The sequence below is a fragment of the Ranitomeya imitator genome, chromosome 3, assembly GCF_032444005.1.
Source record: "Ranitomeya imitator isolate aRanImi1 chromosome 3, aRanImi1.pri, whole genome shotgun sequence".
Lineage (NCBI taxonomy): Eukaryota > Metazoa > Chordata > Amphibia > Anura > Dendrobatidae > Ranitomeya > Ranitomeya imitator.
The window spans coordinates 70,609,750-70,633,442 of record NC_091284.1 but is presented as its reverse complement, the minus strand read 5'-3'; the positions used below and the strand labels follow the sequence as shown (position 1 = coordinate 70,633,442).

Below are 23,693 nucleotides of genomic sequence, written 5' to 3'. Positions count from 1 at the left end.
TAGAATCCCAACTTGACTACACTCTTTATCCTGAAGCTAGTCCTATGTATTGTAGATGTGGCAATGAGGAAGGTGATCTACTACACATTTTTTGGTCATGTAAGTTAATCTCCTCTTTTTGGGACAAAGCACAATCAATGTTAGGAAAATTCACATATCTCATGATTGACCTGGCGCCTGCTCTTGCACTTCTCCTTCATTTTGACTACGTGCATTTGCATCCCCTTCTCTGGAAAAAATATACCACTCTGACAATTGCCCTTTGGTACGCTAAAATAAGTTAAGCAATTTTGATGAGTGAATTGAACGCTAGAGCAATAACTCTTACGACCATTTTTATAAAACCTGGTTGTGTAAGCTCGATTTTAGATCCTCTACTGAAATACAGGCATATATCGAGAATCACTGAACATGGAACTCTTAGTCTAACTGTCTACACCCCCCCTTTTCTTCCCTTGTGAGTCCTTCACTTTTCTCTCCTCTTTCTTCTACCTGCTTCCTTCTTGTCAGGTCTTATATGCGGTTAATTTAGTGTTTTAAACAAACTTTACATTATGTTATTTTATTGAATAATTGTTGCTAAAAATTCAGTATGACTATTGATTTTGATGTCAAGATGTTACGTCGCATTCCTTATGAGTTATGCCAAACTTTATGGATGTTGTACTATGTTACATGTTTTTAATTACAAATGTGGCATACTTAGTGACTTAGGTCTTTGTTGTTTCTTATGCAATTTAATAAAGAGGAGTTGAAGTCAAGTCAAATTAGGTCTTAGTTCATCACCTATTTTGACAGCGATTAGTGAAGAATGTTTTACCTTTCACAAGTCTATGTGAAATTATGAACAATTTTGTCCTCACAAAGAAGAAGCCAATAGATAGATGAGATATGAAAATAGAAAATCCTGCACACAATGAACTGCTCTGAATGGAAGTGATATTCTTAAAGAGTTTTTCATTTTCAAGAGTATTGCATCACCAGGAAAAATTATTGTAACAAACAAACTGTTCACTACTTCTTGGGTCCAGAGATTCTTTTCAGCCACTAACCTGATCTTTGCTGTTTGTCTGCAGCACTGACATCACATTGACAAAGGTTCAGCCAATCACTGAGTGCAGCAGCTCTTCACATGTACAGTGGCATGTAAAAGTTTGGGCACCCCTGGTTAAAATTACTGCTATTGTGATGAGTTATGCAAGTTGAAGATTAAATGATCTCTTAAAGGCCTAAAATTAAAGATGACACATTTCATTTGTATTTTGGGTTAAAAAAGTTGTCTTTTTTTTCATTATAAAAAATACAAAAAAGAAAATGGGTCCATGCAAAAGTTTAGGCAACCTTGAAGATGTGTGTGGTCAGATAACTTTAACCATTGTTTCAATCCTTAATTTGCCTGTTAGGGTTATGGCTCATTCATTATCATTGTTAGGAAAGGCCACGTGATGCAAATTTCCCAGCTTAGTAAAAACACAGCCTCTTCTAAGCAGTTCGCTAGCACTCTGAATATCAAAATGATGAAAATGCCCAAAACAGGAGAAAGCTAAAAGAAAATAGCAAAGCAGTTTCAAGTTGCCCTTTACTCAGTTGGAAAAGGCCGTTAACAAGAACAGTAGAGGTCAAGATAAGTTCTGGAAGACCATGCAAAATTTCAGTGAGAGCTGCTTGTAGGATTGTCAGAGAGGCACATCAGAATCCTGCTTCACTACAAATGACCTTCAGAAATATTTAGCATACTCTGGAGTTGTGGTACATTGTTCTACTGTTCAGAAACACCTGAACAAATATGGACTTCAAGGAAGAGTCATCAGAAGAAAACCTCTTCTACATTCTCACCATACAATTCAGTGTTAGAAGTATGCAAAAGAACATGTAAACAAGCCTGATGTATTTTGGAAACAAGTCCTGTGGATAGATGAGGTTAAAATACAACTCTTTGGCCCTAATGATCAAAAGTACTGTATATGTGGAGAAAATAGGTTACAGAATTTCAGGAAAAAAAATCTTGCCAACCTTTTAACATGGTGGATCAATCATGCTTTGGGGTTGTGTTGCAGCCAATGGCATGGGGAATCTTGTACAGTGGTGGTCAGTACCGAGACCAACACAGATCAGCAGCTCCAAATTGAGCACGTTTGGGTGGCAGAGTAATTCCTATCTCCAGAATCACTCAGTAATAGTGTTGAGCATTCCGATATTGCAAGTATCGGGTATCGGCCGATACTTGCTGTATCGGAATTCCGATACCGAGTTCCGATATTTTTGTGATATCGGAAATCGGAATCGGAGTGCGCGGTGCGTATGGTTCCAAGGGTCTGGAGGAGAGGAAACTCTCCTTCAGGCCCTGGGATCCATATTAATGTAAAAAATAAAGAACCCCTCCGAAGAACCCTCGCTATCACCGCAGCAAGCGTCCGCCTCTGTTCCTGAGAATGTAGTGAGTGAAGGACCTTTGATGATGTCATGGTAAAATATCGATATTTGCAGATGATACAAAACTATGTAAAGCAGTTAATACAAGAGAAGATAGTATTCTGCTACAGATGGATCTGGATAAGTTGGAAACTTGGGCTGAAAGGTGGCAGATGAGGTTTAACAATGATAAATGTAAGGTTATACACATGGGAAGAGGGAATCAATATCACCATTACACACTGAACGGGAAACCACTGGGTAAATCTGACAGGGAGAAGGACTTGGGGATCCTAGTTAATGATAAACTTACCTGGAGCAGCCAGTGCCAGGCAGCAGCTGCCAAGGCAAACAGGATCATGGGGTGCATTAAAAGAGGTCTGGATACACATGATGAGAGCATTATACTGCCTCTGTACAAATCCCTAGTTAGACCGCACATGGAGTACTGTGTCCAGTTTTGGGCACCGGTGCTCAGGAAGGATATAATGGAACTAGAGAGAGTACAAAGGAGGGCAACAAAATTAATAAAGGGGATGGGAGAACTACAATACCCAGATAGATTAGCGAAATTAGGATTATTTAGTCTAGAAAAAAGACGACTGAGGGGCGATCTAATAACCATGTATAAGTATATAAGGGGACAATACAAATATCTCGCTGAGGATCTGTTTATACCAAGGAAGGTGACGGGCACAAGGGGGCATTCTTTGCGTCTGGAGGAGAGAAGGTTTTTCCACCAACATAGAAGAGGATTCTTTACTGTTAGGGCAGTGAGAATCTGGAATTGCTTGCCTGAGGAGGTGGTGATGGCGAACTCAGTCGAGGGGTTCAAGAGAGGCCTGGATGTCTTCCTGGAGCAGAACTGTGTTGTATCGTGCAATTATTGGGTTCTGTAGAAGGACATAGATCTGGGTATTTATTATGATGGAATATAGGCTGAACTGGATGGACAAATGTCTTTTTTCGGCCTTACTTACTAACTATGTTACTATGGTCAGGTGAGCGGTCATGTGAGTGGTCAGGTGACTGCGACATCATCGAAGGTCCTTCACTCTCTGCAATTCTCAGGAACGGAGGCAGACATTCGCAGCGGTGACAGCCAGGGTCCTTCGGAGGGGTGGGTATAGCCATATTTATTATTTTTATTCTTTATTTTTTACATTAATATGGATCCCAGGGCCTGAAGGAGAGTTTCCTCTCCTTCAGACCCTGGGACCCATCGAGGATACATTCCGATATTTGTGTCCCATTGACTTGTATTGGTATCGGGTATCGGTATCGGCGATATCCAATATTTTGCCGGTATCGGCCGATACCATCCGATACCGATACTTTCAAATATCGGAAGGTATCACTCAACACTACTCAGTAAGACTCTTCTGTAGAGTGTAAGCTCTGATTGTCAGTGGGGTCCTCTGTTTTCTACAAACTGTAAACTCTTATGGTCAGTGGGATCCTTTCTTTCTCTTTCTTGTAGAGAGTACGATCTTATGGTCAGCGGGATCCTGTCTCTTGTCTGTAGAGAGTAAGCTCTTATAGTCATCAGCGTCCTCTCCCTTGCCTGTAGAGAGTAATCTATTATGGTCAGTGGGGTCCTCTCTCACCAGTAGAGAGTAAGCTCTTATAGTCAGTGTGACGCTCTCTCTTTCTGTTTCTTAGCTTAGCTTTTTTAACATTAAGTTCTGCTGTGATGTGTGCATCAATTCCTCTTATACTTGCACGTGCCAAGGCAAATTTATGAAAACCTTATGTAACTAACAAATACAAAGTGCTGTGGATAGTAAATTGAGCTGTTATAATCCAAAATGTATTATCAAGTCTAGAAATTACCTATTACATGTTCTTCCTCTTTAAGCTATTGCTAAGAGGACATATTTTATTGCTTCTTTTGTCTTATTGCTTTTTCTTCACTTTTTGTTCTGAAGCGCTTTTCATAAAATTCTATTTATTACAATGGCTGTTTCTCTTCAAGTTTTTCTAATGAAACCATATAAGATCCTAAACTAGTTATTTGAGGAAAGTAGTTTCTTAATATATTGCAGCGTTGCAGGGTGCATTTGTAAGAAAAAGGAATATAAACCCAATATAAACCTTTTCAAATGTTCTCAGTGTTACAGTGATTTTATAATATTCTCTCTTTCAAGTTTCCATGCTTTAAATTTTCTCCGTAGAGTTCTATGGATGAAGTTTTGTCTATTCATGCTTTCATCAATTATAAGACCAAGCAAGAGATAATGCGAGTTATATAAACTGGTAATGTAAGAAAAATTGCATTTCACACTTGAGTTTCTGATAGCACACTCCTTCTAGCTATCAGAGGATTATGGATGATACTCAAATGTTATTCTTTTGTGTATTTCAGAATGGTCTGAGACTTTTTTAAATCTATTTTTTATATGCTCCAACCAATATCCTCAAAGGGAAGACGAACGTACTGATTAAAGTATATATATTTAATCCATTTGTTTTGGTCTTTTACTATGGACGGTCAACTGCAAAGTTCTATGAAAATTGTCAGTGTTCACAGTCTCAGTATATACTTACACGCTATCTTTATGAACACATTTACAAGAATGTTGGACTTTAGCGAACAGGAAATCTTTAGAAATACATTCCAACCTATGCCATGAAAGAGATTTCCTCGGCTGGATTCACACATGTAGAGTTAGACACAGAAGAGGATATAAAAGTCTATTAGTCTTAGTCTTCCTTTTTTTGGCTAAACTGAACAAATAAAGCACCATATGATGAAAAATGTTATCGTATTTGACATGCACATATTGTAGATAAAGACATTTTCTCTATTTTTTTATTTCTCCATTGTATACTGTAGATGTAGCAAGTGCCAAACGAATTAACATGGCACACTATACCATATCTAAGTTATTCATATAGTACATCATTCAGATACTATGTAATTGAATGGCAATGCTATATATACAGCATATCGTACCACGGTCCTCTATGTGAATAGTGTAGCACCTCCTTTTGTTTTATCATATGCTAGATCTCTACACCATTTTCTTTTTAAAGGTACATTGGCTTGATCTCTAGCCATGGTAACTTGATGGATGAAAGATCTGCAGGAAGATCTATGGCAAGCCTAGGTAGGTCCACCTGGGTCTTCTATGCCACTATTTTGATACGATCAAGTCATCTGGTTGCTGTTTTTTTTCTTTGACTTGCTCATTCTATTCCTCTGACCATGATGTTCTTCTCCAGTGATTGCTCTCTTTGTATGATGTGTCCAAAGTAGGCAAGTCGTAGCTTGATTATCCTAACTTTGAGTGACATGTTTGGCTTGATTTGTTCCAAAATTGATTTGTTTGTCCATTTTGTCATCCACGCTATTGATAACATCCTTCTCTTTCACCACATTTCAAAAGCATTGATACTTCTTCTGTCTCTACTTTGGGCTGTGATATAAAATCTCATATTACTCTGTTACTACTGTTTATCATATCTGATAATAAATTAATAATTGGTTGTAAAATACAAGCTTAGGAAAGCATGACTAAACTTTGCTTTGTACTGGGCTCTCTTAACTTTGGCACTTTGGCCAATAATTTCAAGCCTTTGTGTAGAACAGAATATCTCTATTGATTTTATTTACAGGGGGTAAATAATGTGGATGAAATGAAGGGGAAAGGGAAAAGCTTTTAGATGTAACAAAAAAAGGGCAAATAGAAACTATTACTACCTATGAGTAAAGACTGTAAAGACTGTACTCTGCAGACTAGGACAGTGTGACTGTGAAGTTATCTGTGTTTCACTTTGGTGACTGGTTAATACAACCTCAAACATGGCACATTTTGGCTTCTTTACTAATTTTTATATTTATTATGATGCTTGGTTACTTTCTACTTTATTAAATAATGCACCTTAAAGATTAAGCTCTGACCTTCCTGATTGATTTTTGCTCATATATAATCGTCCCCGAAGGAACTATAAATATTGTTAGGTCCAACCAAACAAAACATTGATAAAAGATTGATGGACCTTAAACTGCTCCGGTGTGGTTAATAGATATGGGTACATAACAAGTGAGACAAGAAAGCAAGCAAAATATAGATTTAACCCCTTCAAGTCGCGACCCTTTTTCGTTTTTGCCTTTTCATTTTTCACTTCCCTCCTTCCCAGAGCCATAACTTTTTTATTTTTCTGTCAATATGGTCATGTGAGGGCTTATTTTTTGCGGGACGAGTTGCACTTTTGAACGACACCATTGGTTTTACCATGTCTTTTACTAGAAAACGGGAAAAAAATTCCAAGTGCGGTGAAATTGCAAAAAAAGTGCAATCCCACACTTGTTTTTTGTTTGGCTTTTTTGCTAGGTTCATTAAATGGTAAAACTAACCTGCCATTGTGATTCTCTAGGTCATTACGAGTTCATAGACATCTAACATGTCTAGATTATTTTTTATTCAAGTGGTGAAAAAAAATTCAAAACTTTGCTAAAAAAAAAAAAGTGCCATTTCCGATACCCGAAGCGTCTACATTTTTCGTGATCTGGGGTCGGTCGAGGGCTTATTTTTTGCATGCTGAGCTGACGTTGTTAATGATACCATTACGGTGCAGATACGTTCTTTTGATCGCCCGTTATTACATTTTAATGCAATGTTGCAGCGACCAAAAAAACGTACTTCTGGCGTTTCAGATTTTTTTTCTCGCTAAGCTGTTTAGCGATCAGGTTAATGCTTTTTTTTATTGATAGATCGGGCGATTCTGAACGCGGCGATACCAAATACATGTAGGTTTGTTTTTTTTTAATTGTTTTATTTAGGATGGGGCGAAAGGGGGGTGATTTAAATTTTTATATTTTTTATATTTTTTTCATATTTTTAAAAACATTTTTTTTTACTTGTGCCATGCTTCAATAGCCTCCATGGGAGGCTAGAATCTGGAATAGCCTGATCGGCTCTGCTACATAGCAGCGATCATCAGATCGCTGCTATGTAGCTGAAATGCAGGTGTGCTGTGAGCGCCGACAACAGGGGGGCGCTCACAGCAGGCCGGCATCAGTAACCATAGAGATCTCAAGGACCTCTTTGGTTACCATCCTGATGCATCGCCGACCCCCGATCATGTGACGGGGTCGGCGATGACATAATTTCCGGCTGCCCGGCCGGAAGCGCCGGTTAAATGCCGCTGTCTGCGTTTGACAGCGGCATTTAACAGGTTAATATCAGTGGGTGAATAGCGATTTCACCCACCGCTATTGCGCGCACATGTCAGCTGTACAAAACAGCTAACATGTCACGACTTTGATGTGGGCTCACCGCCGGAGCCCACATCAAAGGGGGTGACACACAAGGCATGCGCAGTAATAGTACGGCGCATGTCATGAAAGGGTTAACCTCTGTCTAAAACATATGCAAAATATATGTGTATATATATATATATATATATATATATATTTATGAAATGCCTGTATGCTGGGAGTTAATATGCGAGGCTTCTGAGGGAATAAACAACCTTCTTGGCTGGAGTCTTGATTGAGGCAATTATATAGCGACTAGGGCATTCAAGCACTCCATAACTATTAACAGTTATATAAACCTATAAAGAAGACGCCAGGTAGTGGTTTTAAGGTAAAGAAAATTACCAAGCCCAAGAAGGACTGCAAAAATGACCCACAGACCACAACCAAGCAATAGAGGTATAGACAACAATTTATTAGAAAAAATATATAACACACAAAATATGTAATAAATATATATATATAGGAACAGCAGGTGTTTGGGAAAGCAGATAAAACTACATCAGCAAAAAGATGTAAAAAGCTGAAACAGGAACACAAAAGATCCAGGCATCCTAACTAACACACCACACCGGAGATATGCCTATAAATGGAATGAGCATCCAGGGTGAATCATACAAAGATCACTCCACATATGGGCATAACTATGTCTAATAATAAGTAACAGGCCCAGAGCAATAGACCAAGATATGTAATGAAAAATCTCCAAAATATTATACATATATCCGTGGAGCTCACAAAATATACCAAGCATATAGATATACACAACGCCAGCAAGCCCAAGTCCTAGGAAAAATGAACGCATGCTATATAGAATGTCACTGTGTTACCTTGAGACATGCTGGTGTCCGGGCGCCGGTGTGGTGGGAGCAGGAAAAGAGCCTCGACGCGCGTTTCGCCGTCGTGGGCTTCGTCAGGAGGCGTTCAGGTATTAACAGTGTTGACTTTTGCTCCAAATGCATTACAGAATATGACTATAAGGAGAGGTTGTATATAGTCTTATCTTCTGGACACACACCAGTCCACGTAAAAGATGTATGATTTTGCAACTGCGTTGTAGAAAAATTAAAGGGAACCTGTCACCCCGTTTTTGGAGATTGAGCTATAAATACTGTTAAATAGGGCCTGCGCTGTGTGTTCCTATAGTGTATGTAGTGTACCCCGATTCCCCATGTATGCTGAGAAATAACTTACCAAAGTCGCCGTTTTCGCCTGTCAATCAGGCTGGTCAGGTCGGGAGGGTGTGGTGACATCGGTGGTTCTTCCTCAGCTTTACGTTGGTGGCGTAGTGGCGTAGTGGTGAAGACACAGCGCGCGATCTGCGCTGTAATCCCTTGCATCGGTGGGGGCGGCCATCTTCCTGGGGCCGCGCGTGCGCAGATCGAGTGCTCTGCTGCACGGGGCTTCAGGAAAATGGCCGCGGGATGCCGCGCGTGCGCATTAGAGATCGCGGCAGCCATTTTCCCAAAGCCGAGATGCAAACTCGGCTTTGGGAAAATGGCCGCCGCGATCTCTAATGCGCACGCGCGGCATCCCGCGGCCATTTTCCTGAAGCCCCGTGCAGCAGAGCACTCGATCTGCGCACGCGCGGCCCCAGGAAGATGGCCGCCCCCACCGATGCAAGGGATTACAGCGCAGATCGCGCGCTGTGTCTTCACCACTACGCCACTACGCCACCAACGTAAAGCTGAGGAAGAACCACCGATGTCACCACGCCCTCCCGACCTGACCAACCTGATTGACAGGCGAAAACGGCGACTTTGGTAAGTTATTTCTCAGCATACATGGGGAATCGGGGTACACTACATACACTATAGGAACACACAGCGCAGGCCCTATTTAACAGTATTTATAGCTCAATCTCAAAAAACGGGGTGACAGGTTCCCTTTAAAGGAAAAACAAAGCAAAAGGACACAAAAAAATCCAAAAATATAGCAGAAAAAGGGCAGCAATATTTATTACCGCAAGTCACAAAACTAATTTATTTACGGGATGCAGGAGCCCCCCTCGATAAAGGTGGAGGCAACACAAGTGCAAAATACTAGTAACATAACATAATAACATAGTTAGTAAGGCCGAAAAAAGACATTTGTCCATCCAGTTCAGCCTATATTCCATCATAATAAATCCCCAGATCTACGTCCTTCTACAGAACCTAATAATTGTAAGATACAATATTGTTCTGCTCCAGGAAGACATCCAGGCCTCTCTTGAACCCCTCGACTGACTTCGCCATCACCAGCTCCTCAGGCAAGCAATTCCAGATTCTCACCGCCCTAACAGTAAAGAATCCTCTTCTATGTTGGTGGAAAAACCTTCTATCCTCCAGACGCAAAGAATGCCCCCTTGTGCCCGTCACCTTCCTTGGTATAAACAGATCCTCAGCGAGATATTTGTATTGTCCCCTTATATACTTATACATGGTTATTAGATCGCCCCTCAGTCATCTTTTTTCTAGACTAAATAATCTTAATTTCGCTAATCTATCTGGGTATTGTAGTTCTCCCATCCCCTTTATTAATTTTGTTGCCCTCCTTTGTACTCTCTCTAGTTCCATTATATCCTTCCTGAGCACCGGTGCCCAAAACTGGACACAGTACTCCATGTGCGGTCTAACTAGGGATTTGTACAGAGGCAGTATAATGCTCTCATCATGTGCATCCAGACCTCTCTTAATGCACCCCATGATCCTGTTTGCCTTGGCAGCTGCTGCCTGGCACTGGCTGCTCCAGGTAAGTTTATCATTAACTAGGATCCCCAAGTCCTTCTCCCTGTCAGATTTACCCAGTGGTTTCTCATTCAGTGTGTAATGGTGATATTGATTCCTTCTTCCCATGTGTATAACCTTACATTTATCATTGTTAAACCTCATCTGCCACCTTTCAGCCCAAGTTTCCAACTTATCCAGATCCATCTGTAGCAGAATGCTATCTTCTCTTGTATTAACTGCTTTACATAGTTTTGTATCATCTGCAAATATCGATATTTTACTGTGTAAACCTTCTACCAGATCAATAATGAATATGTTGAAGAGAACAGGTCCCAATACCGACCCCTGCGGTACCCCACTGGTCACAGCGACCCAGTTAGAGACTATACCATTTATAACCACCCTCTGCTTTCTATCACTAAGCCAGTTACTAACCCATTTACACACATTTTCCCCCAGACCAAGCATTCTCATTTTGTGTACCAACCTCTTGTGCGGCACGGTATCAAACGCTTTGGAAAAATCGAGATATACCACGTCCAATGACTCACCGTGGTCCAGCCTATAGCTTACCTCTTCATAAAAACTGATTAGATTGGTTTGACAGGAGCGATTTCTCATAAACCCATGCTGATATGGAGTTAAACAGTTATTCTCATTGAGATAATCCAGAATAACATCCTTCAGAAACCCTTCAAATATTTTACCAACAATAGAGGTTAGACTCACTGGCCTATAATTTCCAGGTTCACTTTTAGAGCCCTTTTTGAATATTGTCACCACATTTGCTATGCGCCAGTCCTGCGGAACAGACCCCGTCACTATAGAGTCCCTAAAAATAAGAAATAATGGTTTATCTATTACATTACTTAGTTCTCTTAGTACTCGTGGGTGTATGCCATCCGGACCCGGAGATTTATCTATTTTAATCTTATTTAGCCGGTGATTAAACACCACTCGCAACCTACCAATTTATGGAGGAGATGGTCGCCTAGTATTAGAATTGCAGAAGGGCTTGTATAGGGCACCAGTGGAAACATAATACTGGCTGCTAAATAGTACATTTAATAAAAAATGAAATATGCAGTTTGTAACACATTGGTCGAGCCATAAATCAAGGCAGAGTATATAGGAAAGACTGTTATTTCTGTCTAATGTAAGACTTTTATTTCTCCCTTTTTTTAATCCAAGTTTTATTTGGCTCAGAAACTCCAGTCATGGAGTGTGGCTAGTTACAATATAAAATTAAAGATATTACCATGTAATACAAATCACATTTACAAATTTGTGATCTGCTTCACACAACGTCTCTCATCCATCCCAGTGACCCCTCCCCAATGTTTCAGGCCTACTTCTACTTATGGATACCAAAAACTGCCTATAGGCCATGCTTATTTCATTTTGCTCTTTACTTTAGAATGGTTGACGTCTGTGACAATATTCCAGTAAATATTTTGTGTGGCTATCTTACTATGTTCTTATCTACCACACACAAAACGCCATGTGCAAATAGACTTTTAAGCTGCAGTCAAAATTTGGTAATTTTGATTTATTTTTAAAGGACAGAGAAGCATCAGCATTTATAAACTGAATGGCTCACTTGTTTATCGGACTCTGTTGGTCATTTTCAATCTGAATTAAATGCAAATAAACATGCTAATGAGCTCCGTGTGATTAGATGTTCATCTATATAACGAGTTATGTGCTTTAAAATGTACAAATGACCTATTATTTAAAGTTTAACTGTGCAGTGATAGCTTATGATGTGTACAGCATGTGGCTTCTGATAGTATCTTTAAAAAATCATTATGAAATGTGAGACATCAACAACAGTTCACCAAGAAATTACTTTGTCACTGCCTAAATCATTACAAAATATGTCATTTTAGGCAGTATCTCTAAATTTCACTCAGTATTGAGGTTTCTAAAAAGCTGGTGTACAGTGGATAACTTGGACCCAAGTGTCACTATGTTGCATTATCACAAATTAGTGGATCACTAGAGATGAACGATTCTTTTGAATTTCAAATTTGCCGACTTTGTTGAAATTTCTTCAGAAATTTGATTTGTGGCAAATAAATTTGTACAATTCTCAAAGTTTGGCTCAGAAAATGCACGTAGGGAGAGAAGTGAGAGAGAGTGAATAAAAGCATAAGAGCTTACATTTTACAAGAAACAGGACTCTGCTAACCCTAAGAGTTTACACTCTACAGCAGAGAAAAAGACGGGACTCTGCTCATAATAAGAGCTTACCTTCTACAAGAGAGACAGGACCCGCTGACCATAAGATTTCACACACTCAGGAAAGAGAAGCTTACCCAGTGACTCTGTAGATGGAAAACGACTCTATCATACAAACTGTGCTCCACTGGGATCCGCTGATCTGTGATGGCCCGGTACTGAGCACACTGTTTTGGGGTTTTTTGCGAACCTCAAATTGAATCATAAAGTGTTCAAATACGCATTAAATATTTCAGGAAATTCAAAATAAAAATTTACGGAAATTCGACTTGAATTTGATCCTCTTATCTTTTATGGTTACATGCAGTACAGCAATGGCCTGTTTTTGGCTTGGTACCCACTGCATATATATTCTATGTGGTGCTCAGCAGCTGCAAAGGATATAGAGAGAGCAATTGCAACTAGTCACTATCCTATATGGAAACCAGCATTAAAAGTATACAATGCCATAAAGCAGTAGCATCTTATAGTGATACAAAGAGTATCATTAAAAATTGAGATACACTAATAAATCTAGATTATATGATATGAATATAATATATAGGGCAATTTTATATCCCAGTTAGGTAGTCAGAGGGCTCTGTTGAAGCATTTATCCTCAGACCTGCTTTTTTTTCATTTGTTTATTTTTTGCTTACATGCAAATTGGATTGATTTTCGTCAATATTTTAGATTGGATTTTCAGTGATTGGTCAGTGTGTCAGAGTTTCATCAGTTCTTCTAATATGCAAAAATAAAGAATATAACAGTTTCTTAGCTTATTTTATCAGACACAGAGTGAAAAACCATGACAGTCTGTGAAAAATGGACAGCAACATGATTCAGCTAGAATCCAACTAAATTGTTATGTATGTGTCATCTGTGTTTTTTGTGGGCTTGTAGGCCACTTTTACATGAGTGTACTTTCCATCCGAATTTCTTACATTTTTCTCTGTTTGAGATATGGAGCTAATATAAACTGCTAGAACTACTCACATAGTCTTTGTTCGATGTCTATTTTTCAAAAAAGCAGCATGTGCTATTTTCAGCAATTTTACATAAAGAATTTATCCATTAATGTTTTTGAAAAGTGCTCAAAGTACGGATGCATAAGTATTAGTGATGAGCGAATGTGCTCAGATAAGGCATTATCCAAGCACGCTTTGGTGCAATCCAAGTATTTTGGGCATGCTCAAAAAATATGTCTGAGTCCTCGTGGCTGTATTTCTCGCAGCTATTTGACATCCACAACACATACATGGATTGCCTTACAAACAGGCAATCCATGCTTGTGTTGTGGCTGTCTAATACTGAGATACCTTGACAGTTCATATTTCAAACAAATATAATATTCTTATGTGAGAGATGGTATAGACTAAATGGATAAGTTTGATTTGTGATTAAAATAAAAAAATTGACATGTCTAAACATTTTTTTATGGACACTTCATTGAATGGCATTGAATCCAAAAGTCCCTTACCTACAGTACAACTCTCCAAAGCCTGCAAATATGCATATATAATTTTGTAAAACAATTACTGTATATACTTATGTATAAGCCGAGTTTTTCAGAACATTTTTAGCGCTGAAAATGCCCACCTCGGCTTATACATGAGTCACTGTCTCAGAAAGATGACGTGGGAGGGGAAGCGGCGGAGCAGCGGGTCACAGAGGCAGGAGCCGGCAGCTGCGGCTGTAACTGTGCCTGCTGCTAAAGAGAAATGAATATTCACTGCACTCTTCCCTTATAGTATGCACAGTTACAGCCGCAGCTGCCGACTTCCAGCCCACATCCTACTTACCTTCCCTGTGCGCTCTCGCTGCCTCTCCTTCCAGTGCCAGTTTTCTGGCTGAGCGATCAAGTATTCCCCGCTGATTAAGGTAATGAATATTTACCCTTCTTCACTCCCATTGGTGTGGAGTGAATATTCATTACTTTAATGAGCGGGGACACGTGATCACTTGGCTGAAAGAGCTGCTGGCGCCGGAACGATATGCAGCAAGGGCATGCAGTGAAGGTAAGTAGGATGTGTTTTTTTTATAGGAACTCTGCTTACAAGGATCGGGGATAAGGAGCCATGCATACAGAGATGGGGAGCCATGAATACAAGGACAGGGATGGGGAGCCATGCATTCAAGGACAGGGAGTCATGCATACAAAGAGAGGGATGGGGATCCATGCATACCAGGATAGTGATGAGGGGACAATGCATACCTGGCTTATACTTGAGTCAAAAAGTTTTCCCAGTTTTTGTGGAAAAATTAGGTGTCTCGGCTTATACTTAGGTTTACTTATACTTGAGTATATATGGTAAATGATGACAAGATTAGTTGTAATGGGACAATGACCTGCAATATCCTACGGTTACTCCTAGTTCACACCTTTAGTAGTTCATATTACATGAAGGCTTATGAAATGAATTTTGGAAACATTGTCATAAACTTGGTTCAGATAATACGCAAAATAATTTATCTATGTTCTTCATTTTATCTGTGTGTGGTGAAAGAGAAAAGCAATGAATATTTTCCCAACATAATAGGCTTCCGCTTTAGATTATTGATTTTGGTCTAAATTCACAGAAATACCCGCTAATAGCAACTTCAAGTAGTGAAATGCAAAACCTTTAAAAGGCCTGGGGTTTATAGAATTCCCCATATGTAGGAAGATAATTACCTAAACCAACGAAAGTATCTGTGATAGAGCTGAATATTTAAATCCATAACTCTAATTTGCAGAAATCCAGCAAATTCAAATGTTAACATTCAAAAGACCATATTTATGATGGTCTTATATATATGAAACCAAAGAAAGAGATGCAAATGCAGAAGATATACAATTGGAAAGTACATCTATTTGAGACCGAGTAGCTATATAAATCACATATTGTTTGGCGTGTTATACAGGAGACTTTCTCACTGCTTCAGACATGCTTCGTGCACCTATGGACTCATTCAATAAAAGTGTGAAACACAGTACTACAGTATGCAACAAGATAGAGGTGCAAAATGAAGAAGAGGACATGAACTCGAGTACCACCTATTGGGTTTAGCAATCCTAAAAGTCAATATCAAACCATTAAAGAGACTTGTCAGATGACTTAGGATACTAAGCCAAATAAGAAATATCATTTGCAGACAAATAAAATCTTCTGCTTTGCACTAAAGAGGGGCAAACACCCCTAAACAAGGGTCAATAAATGGAGTTTCCGGTTTGGCTTTTTATTCGAACTCTTGGCAAGGCTTGGTAAATGGTTACTATTGACCTTTAGAATTGCTACAATAATATTTGACACAAGCGTTCAAGTCCTCTCTTTCTGAAGAAGCTAAAAGCATATTTAATTTCCCAAATGAGGATGGCAAAAACTATAAGTCTCCTTACACTTGGCACTCTCCATAAGGAGAAACATTCCACTTTAGACTACAAGATGCAGGGTAACGGTGAATAAATAAGATTTTTTTCCTGTCAGGTCTATTTTTTTCACAGGACTTTTTAACAAACAGAAGGAAGGGATCTATGTAAATGTGCATGAATAAAGGAGCAATTACTAGACATGTGTGATGTAGAGTTCAAGGTGTAATAAGATAATGCTTACAAATGTGTTATCAGTATCTTTAAAGCTCGCCATATACATTTGATCGATCAGCCAATCATTTGGCCACCTGCTATCTCAACCAGCTTTCCCATCCAACCAAGTATTCTTGACTTCTATATGAGAAAGCTGCCTCAGATACGTCCCCAAAAGAACAAAAGAAACAGTAGTCTAAAATCACAGATGTCGGATCCTTAAAGGGATTGTCCAACACCTAAATGCATTTTATATTATTCTTTGTCTGTTTAATATAAAAAATTAAGAAATTTTCTATTATACTTCAATTAAAAAATATATATCCATCCTGTCAACTCTAACTTTCTGTTTTTTTTTTCTTACTTCTGATGGCATTGTATTTAAGTCTCCCAGTATGCAATGGGAAATCTCAAATAAGGTGTCACCAGGGAGCTGGTACTAGTCAGCAGAAGAGACTTCAAAGAGCTCTGAATTGTGCAAGCTAGGCCTCCTGTCACAATATGACATTGATTTTGCATGGCCTAGTCAGCATTAGAAGCACCAAAGAACGCCGAGGAGTGACCGCAAAAGTCACCGAAGCCAATGGAACTGCTTGGCAGTAAAAGTGAGGGCAGAAGAGAGGTAAATATATACACAGTACAGACCAAAAGTTTGGACACACCGTCTCATTTAAAGATTTTTCTGTATTTTCATGACTATGAAAATTGTACATTCACACTGAAGGCATCAAAACTATGAATTAACACATGTGGAATTATACACTTAACAAAAATGTGTGAAACAACTAAAATTATGTATTATAGTCTAGGTTCTTCAAAGTAGCCACATTTTGCTTTGATGACTGCTTTGCACACTCTTGGCATTCTCTTGATGAGCTTCAAGAGGTAGTCACTGGGAAGGAGTTCCCAGAGATGCTTAACACTTATTGGCCCTTTTGCCTTCATTCTGCGGTCCAGCTCACCCCAAACCATCTCGATTGGGTTCAGGACTGGTGACTGTGGAGGTCAGGTCATCTGGCGCAGCACCCCATCATTCTCCTTCTTGGTCAAACAGTCCTTACACAGCCAGGAGGTGTGTTTGGGGTCATTGTCCTGTTGAAAAATAAATGATGATCCCACTAAACGCAAACTGGATGGAATAGCATGCCGCTGCAAAATACTGTAGTAACCATGCTGGTTCAGTATGATTTCAATTTTGAATAAATCCCCAACAATGTAACCAGCAAAGCACCCCCACACATCACACCTCCTCCTCTATGCTTCACGGTGGGAACCAGGCATGTAGAGTCCATCCGTTCACCTTTTCTGCGTCGCACAAAGACGCGGTGGTTGGAACCAAAGATTTCAAATTTGGACTCATCAGACCAAAACCCAGATTTCCACTGGTCTAATGTCCATTCCTTGAGTTCTTTAGTCCAAACAAGTCTCTTCTGCTTGTTGCCTGTCCTTAGTGGTTTCCTAGCAGCTATTTTACCATGAAGGCCTGCTGCAAAAAGTCTCCTCTTAACAGTTGTTGTAGAGATGTGTCTGCTGCTAGAAATCTGTGTGGCATTGACCTGGTCTCTAATCTGAGCTGCTGTTAACCTGCGATTTCTGAGGCTGGTGACTCGGATAAACTTATCCTCAGAAGCAGAGGTGACTCTTGGTCTTCCTTTCCTGGTTTTTGCACTGCACTTGGGAACACTTTCAAAGTTTTCCCAATTTTTCGGACTGACTGGACTTCATTTCTTAAAGTAATGATGGCCACTCGTTTTTCTTTACTTAGCTGCTTATTTCTTGCCATAATACAAATTCTAAAAGTCTATTGAGTAGGACTATCAGCTGTGTATCCACCTGACGTCTGCACAGCACAACTGATGGTCCCAACCCCATTTACTGTATAAGGCAAGAAATCCGACTTATTAAACCTGACAGGGCACACCTGTGAAGTGAAAACCATTCCCGGTGACAACCTCTTGAAGCTCATCAAGAGAATGCCAGGAGTGTGCAAAGCAGTCATCAAAGCAAATGGTGGCTACTTTGAATACCTAGAATATGAGACATAATTTCAGTTGTTTCACACTTGTTTTAATTGTGTTTTATCATGGTTGATTTTATAGTGTTCATTTAATTTAAATGTGTTAATTCAATAGTTTTGATGCATTCAGTGTGAATGTACAATTTTCATAGTCATGAAAATACAGAAAAATCTTTAAATGAGAAGGTGTGTCTAAACTTTTGGTCTGTAATGTATATATATATATATATATATATATATATATATATATATATGTGTGTGTGTGTGTATGTTTTTTATATTTCCAGTATTTATTTACCCTTATTGTCCCTAAACAAATTCATTATGATAATACAAAAACATTTTTTAGACAACAAATTAGACAGGTCAAAAATTAATCTGATATCTATGACATGGCAAAGTGCATAACCTGAGCCTTCCAATATTTTATTTGCTTTATAGTTTCAATAATATTTATTTTGGGGGGATTTATAAAAATATGCTAGATTCCGATTCTAAGTGCACAGTTGGTATAAGGTATATTACAAAGTTTAATCCTTGCCAAGATCTTTTGTTGTTGTTTTTACAAAGTCCATTAACCAGCTTCTCTTATCACTGATGTTAGTTCTGAAACTGTTTCTTACGTGCCTTGGGCATTATCCATTTTGATGAATTACACGGTTCATCTGGTTCATCTATTAAAGCCTGTAACAATCTCACCATTTTCCGAACTTTGTTCTAAAATAGATGAATGTTGAGTATTTGTCAGAACTGATGTTTCCATGGTGTTTATTATGTTTCCTAATCCTTGTCATTTCATATAGTAAAAGAACATAAAGAATAGAGCTAAGAAAGAATGGAATGTAGAATGAATGGAATGTAGTAAAATGTCTTAGTCTGTAAAACATACATGAACCAATAAGGACAAAAATAGCATTCTTTGCTTATAAAATATGCATTGCAAATCCATTTTAAACCCTTCATGACACATTACGTATATTTATGTAATTTGTTATGACCTTGACTTCATCTTTCCCAAGACATGACAACTGATTTAGTCAGTTGTTATGTGCATTTAACAGCCGCAAGTGGATTAGAGCTCTACCCGCAGCTGTTAACCAGCAAAGTTCGACTGTCAATCTCTGACAGCCATATTGAACATGTGTCGCCTAAAAGCACGGCATTCCAGCCGTCAAGTATTTGTGGGGTGGCGATGGGTTGTGATGACAGCCAGGGGTTGGCAGAAGACCTCCCTGCTTGTCATTATGAAATTCCTGTAAAAGCCGGTCCAAGTTGCCATGTCAGTTTTACCATATATTGAAGAAGATAAATAAAAAAACAAATGGTCAAATATATGCTGCAATTCAAAAGTATAACTTGTCCCCCAAAAAATTAAGCCCTCTTACGGCCATATTGGCACAAATATAAAAAAGTTATGGCTCTTGGAAGAAGGGAACGAGTAAATAAAAATGAAAAAAAAAATGGGCATGGTGTGAAAGGGTTAATTAGAGTGTTTAGCATATATTAGCATATATTACACCACAAAGGTATTCAGTGGGCTGCCCTTAGCCTTGGGTCACAATAGTCAAGCACCTGCTGACCATACTGAACATGCAATACATCTATTGACTGCAAAGAGTAAGTCAAGTGCATGCAGTATTTAAATACTGGACTTTTTTATTTGATTCTGGCTCGTTATTTGATACTTGAGAACCATTCACTGTTTTATTATCTTAAACTGGGAAACGCCTTCTAAAATTTGCACATTATTTAAAGGAAGCCTGTCAACTCCCTCATAGCTGAAAAACCACCAGGAATATGGAAAGTTGGATGCTTTTGAGAAATCTGCAGGAGCCCATTGATAATTTTAATGGATAGAGGATGTCAATCATGCATTTACAGGTGCATTTACAGAATCCAGGGCTGGACTAGTCTGGTAGAATCTACAACTAACAGGAAAAGTTCTGCCTCACTTGCATATCACAAACCTGCCTAAAAAAAATATTTTTTAGCGCAAAAACAATTTATCAGCAGAAATTCATTCCCAAGACTATGCTTATGCACAAGAAGTCTTTTCATAATCAAGTCCAGTTATACCTTTACATGATAAATTAATTTGTTTGTTACTGAGAAAATCAGCATTTTAATTAATATGCAAATGAGAGTGTAAATCTGAAGCCACTGTTACTTCAGCTCTATACCCTACTGAGGGCCTCCTCCTCCCTGGATAGCTGATAGCCCTTATGGTGTGTGACTTCAGGCAAAGGAGTCAGCAATCAAACAAGAGGAGGCTGAGGAAGGCAAGAAAAAGAGCTGCAGTGACAGAGGCTTCGGATATACTATAGCTTTCAGTCTCATTTGCATATCGATTCTAATGCTGATTTCTAAATAACGGAGTAACAGATTGGCCATGTGATGTTATTTCTGGAGTTGTCTATGAAAGAGCTACATTTGCATGTAGCTTTTGGGGTGAAATGCTACTGAAAAAGAGAGAAAAAATTCTATGTCACACAAAGGACTTTGTTTTAATGTTAACATAGTAACATAGTTATTAAGGTTGAAGGAAGACTTTAAGTCCATCTAGTTTAACCCATAGCCTAAACTAACATGCCCTAACATGTTGATCCAGAGGAAGGCAAAAAAAAACCATGTGGCAAAGAGTAACCTCCACACTGGGGAAAAAAATTCCTTCCCGACTCCACATACAGCAATCAGACTAGTTCCCTGGATCAACGCCCTATCAAGGAATCTAGTGTATATACCCTGCAACATTATACTTTTCAAGATAGATATCCAGTCCCCCCTTAAATTTAAGTAATGAATCACTCATTACAACATCATACGGCAGAGAGTTCCATAGTCTCACTGCTCTTACAGTAAAGAATCCTCGTCTGTTATTATGCTTAAACCTTTTTTCCTCCAGATGTAGAGGATGCCCCCTTGTCCCTGTCTCAGGTCTATGATTAAAAAGATCATCAGAAAGGTCTTTGTACTGTCCCCTCATATATTTATACATTAAAATAAGATCACCCCTTAGCCTTCGTTTTTCCAAACTAAATTGCCCCAAGTGTAATAACCTATCTTGGTATTGCAGACCCCCCAGTCCTCTAATAACCTTGGTCGCTCTTCTCTGCACCCGCTCTAGTTCAGCTATGTCTTTCTTATACCCCGGAGACCAGAACTGTGCACAGTATTCTAAGTGTGGTCGAACTAGTGACTTGTATAGAGGTAAAATTATGTTCTCCTCATGTGCATCTATGCCTCTTTTAATGCATCCCATTATTTTATTTGCCTTTGTAGCAGCTGCCTGACACTGGCCACTAAATGTGAGTTTGTCATCCACCCATACACCCAGGTCTTTTTTAAGCAATGGAGTGGTGGTTTATTTGGTGTAAGGGAGTTAACAAGTTCCTATATATATATATATACATATATATATATATGTATATATACATTTTTTTTTTCTTTATAATGCATATTATAGTTATAAAAAAATTCTAATGGGTTTAAATGTAACTTTTTCAATTTGTATTTTATATATTAATTGTATTTACCCAATTAGGACAAATTAACATGTTATTGTCATTATAGAAAAAAAGCATATGGGAAGAACAATTACAACAGCTGTGGTCTTTATTGCTGATGAGCGAATATACTCGTTGCTCAGATTTTCCCAAGCACGCTCGGGTGACCTCCGAGTATTTGTTGGTGTTCATAGATTTAGTTTTCATCTCCTCAGCTGAATGATTTACAGCTACTTGCCAGGCTGAATACATGTGGGGGTTGCCTGGTTGCTAGGGAATCCCCACATGTAATCAAGCTGGCTACTAGCTGTAAATCATTCAGCTGCCACAATGAAAACTAAATCTCTTAACACTAACAAATACTAGGAGACCACCCGAGCGTGCTCGGGAAAACCCGAGCAACGAGTATACTCGCTCATCACTATTCTTTATCTATCCCTCTGCAGTCCAATTTTTGCTCCTTCCATAACCTCTAAAAAGAAAAGTTTGCCCTGTTCTTTGCAACCATTTTTTTTAAAAACTGAGAGAAATACATGTAAAAACTATGGATGCATACCCCTTTTACCCTTTTCTTTTTGTTTTTGTCATGTAAAATATATTACTTTACATGAACAATTTAATCTTTAAATAGGCTCCCGATTGCTTATAGTAGGAATCCAATACCTGAACCTTCCTTCATCTTACTTTTTAAGTGGCTCTTTTAATTAGGATCATTAGAGCTAACAATACTGGGGTTACCAAAAATTCCTTCCATAGCTATGCTTTTCTAACAATATAACTATATTCTATAGAGATGTAGTTTAAGCATCCACAATAGATAGGGGAGTTGATGGCCACTGACTTTCCAGCATGCAAAGTGTGTTAAAAAGATGAAACGTCGGAGAGGACAAAATATCTGCCAGAAGGTGCATACAATATAGCTATCTAATAAAAATCATATTCTTAAAAAATTCATGCAGGTATTGTCATAAACACAATGTGAACTGTCCTGTATCTCTCTGTTTAGCAGAAAGTTATGTCACGGACTTTATCTCAGGCATGGTATTGTCAAGGGAAAGAGCTGCTTTTTTAATTCCCATCTATTTTCTATGGTACAAAACTATCACAAATTGCAGCAGTGTTTTGCAGTGAGTCATAGAGAACCCAGGGCAGAGTTTAATTTCAAGGCATGAGCAGCAGAAGAAATGCCATGTAAGTGCTCACATCCTACCTGCATGGAAGACTAAGAAAGGCTTTATTTGAAAACATTGTGTTAATCTCCATAAGAAAATGTTAAATGCGCCATGGACAGAACTCTGCCAGATGAAGATAAGCTGTTTTGATAGTCTGAACAAGGGAGCAGATATGTAACTTGCACAAACAAAGTCCAATCTTAAGTGAATATGTATTTGATGTTTGCTAATCCAGAGATCATAGAATGGCAATAACATTTAAAGTTTAGAAGAACGGAAGATACAATTGGCCAATCTGCTGCTTTAGCTGATAAAAAAAAGAAAAATATGGATGTTTTTCTCTTTCTTTTTAAAGCTGTAATGTGACATTCAGATTAAGGAAAAAATAAAGCATAATGTTGGTCAATTTAAAAATGGCAATGTATATACATATATTTTAGAGATGAGCGGATTGATCAGCAGAGAATCGAGTTCAAGTTGAATCTCTTGAAATTTGCGGTTTCATGCAAACCTGAACATTTTGAAATTCGATTAGCGGTTTGCAAAAAATATAAAACTTGCCTGACACTATTTTCTACACTGTTGAAGCATCAAAGAGCAAGTAAATGTCATTTTTAATAGCCTATTCATAATGCCCTGCAGCTGTGACGTATAGCGGACTGCACTGTTCTACAGCCAAATTGGATCAGAGTTGAAAACAGTTGAACTTAACTAATTTTGTGCTGCGGAAATAAATATATTGCTTACATTTTTTGATTGGCTTTAATTTTCAAGATATAGAGTTGGTTGTAATTACTTGGTTGTAATTACTTATGAAACCTTTCATGCAG

The 23,693-nt window shown here is 38.6% G+C and overlaps 1 protein-coding gene across 1 annotated transcript in view; it reads right to left on the bottom strand.

The window, feature by feature from the left end:
* The window catches only part of CADM2 (cell adhesion molecule 2), a 2,470,210-nt gene that overhangs the window by 1,081,271 nt on the left and 1,365,246 nt on the right, over positions 1–23,693 (bottom strand). The window lies entirely within an intron of this gene.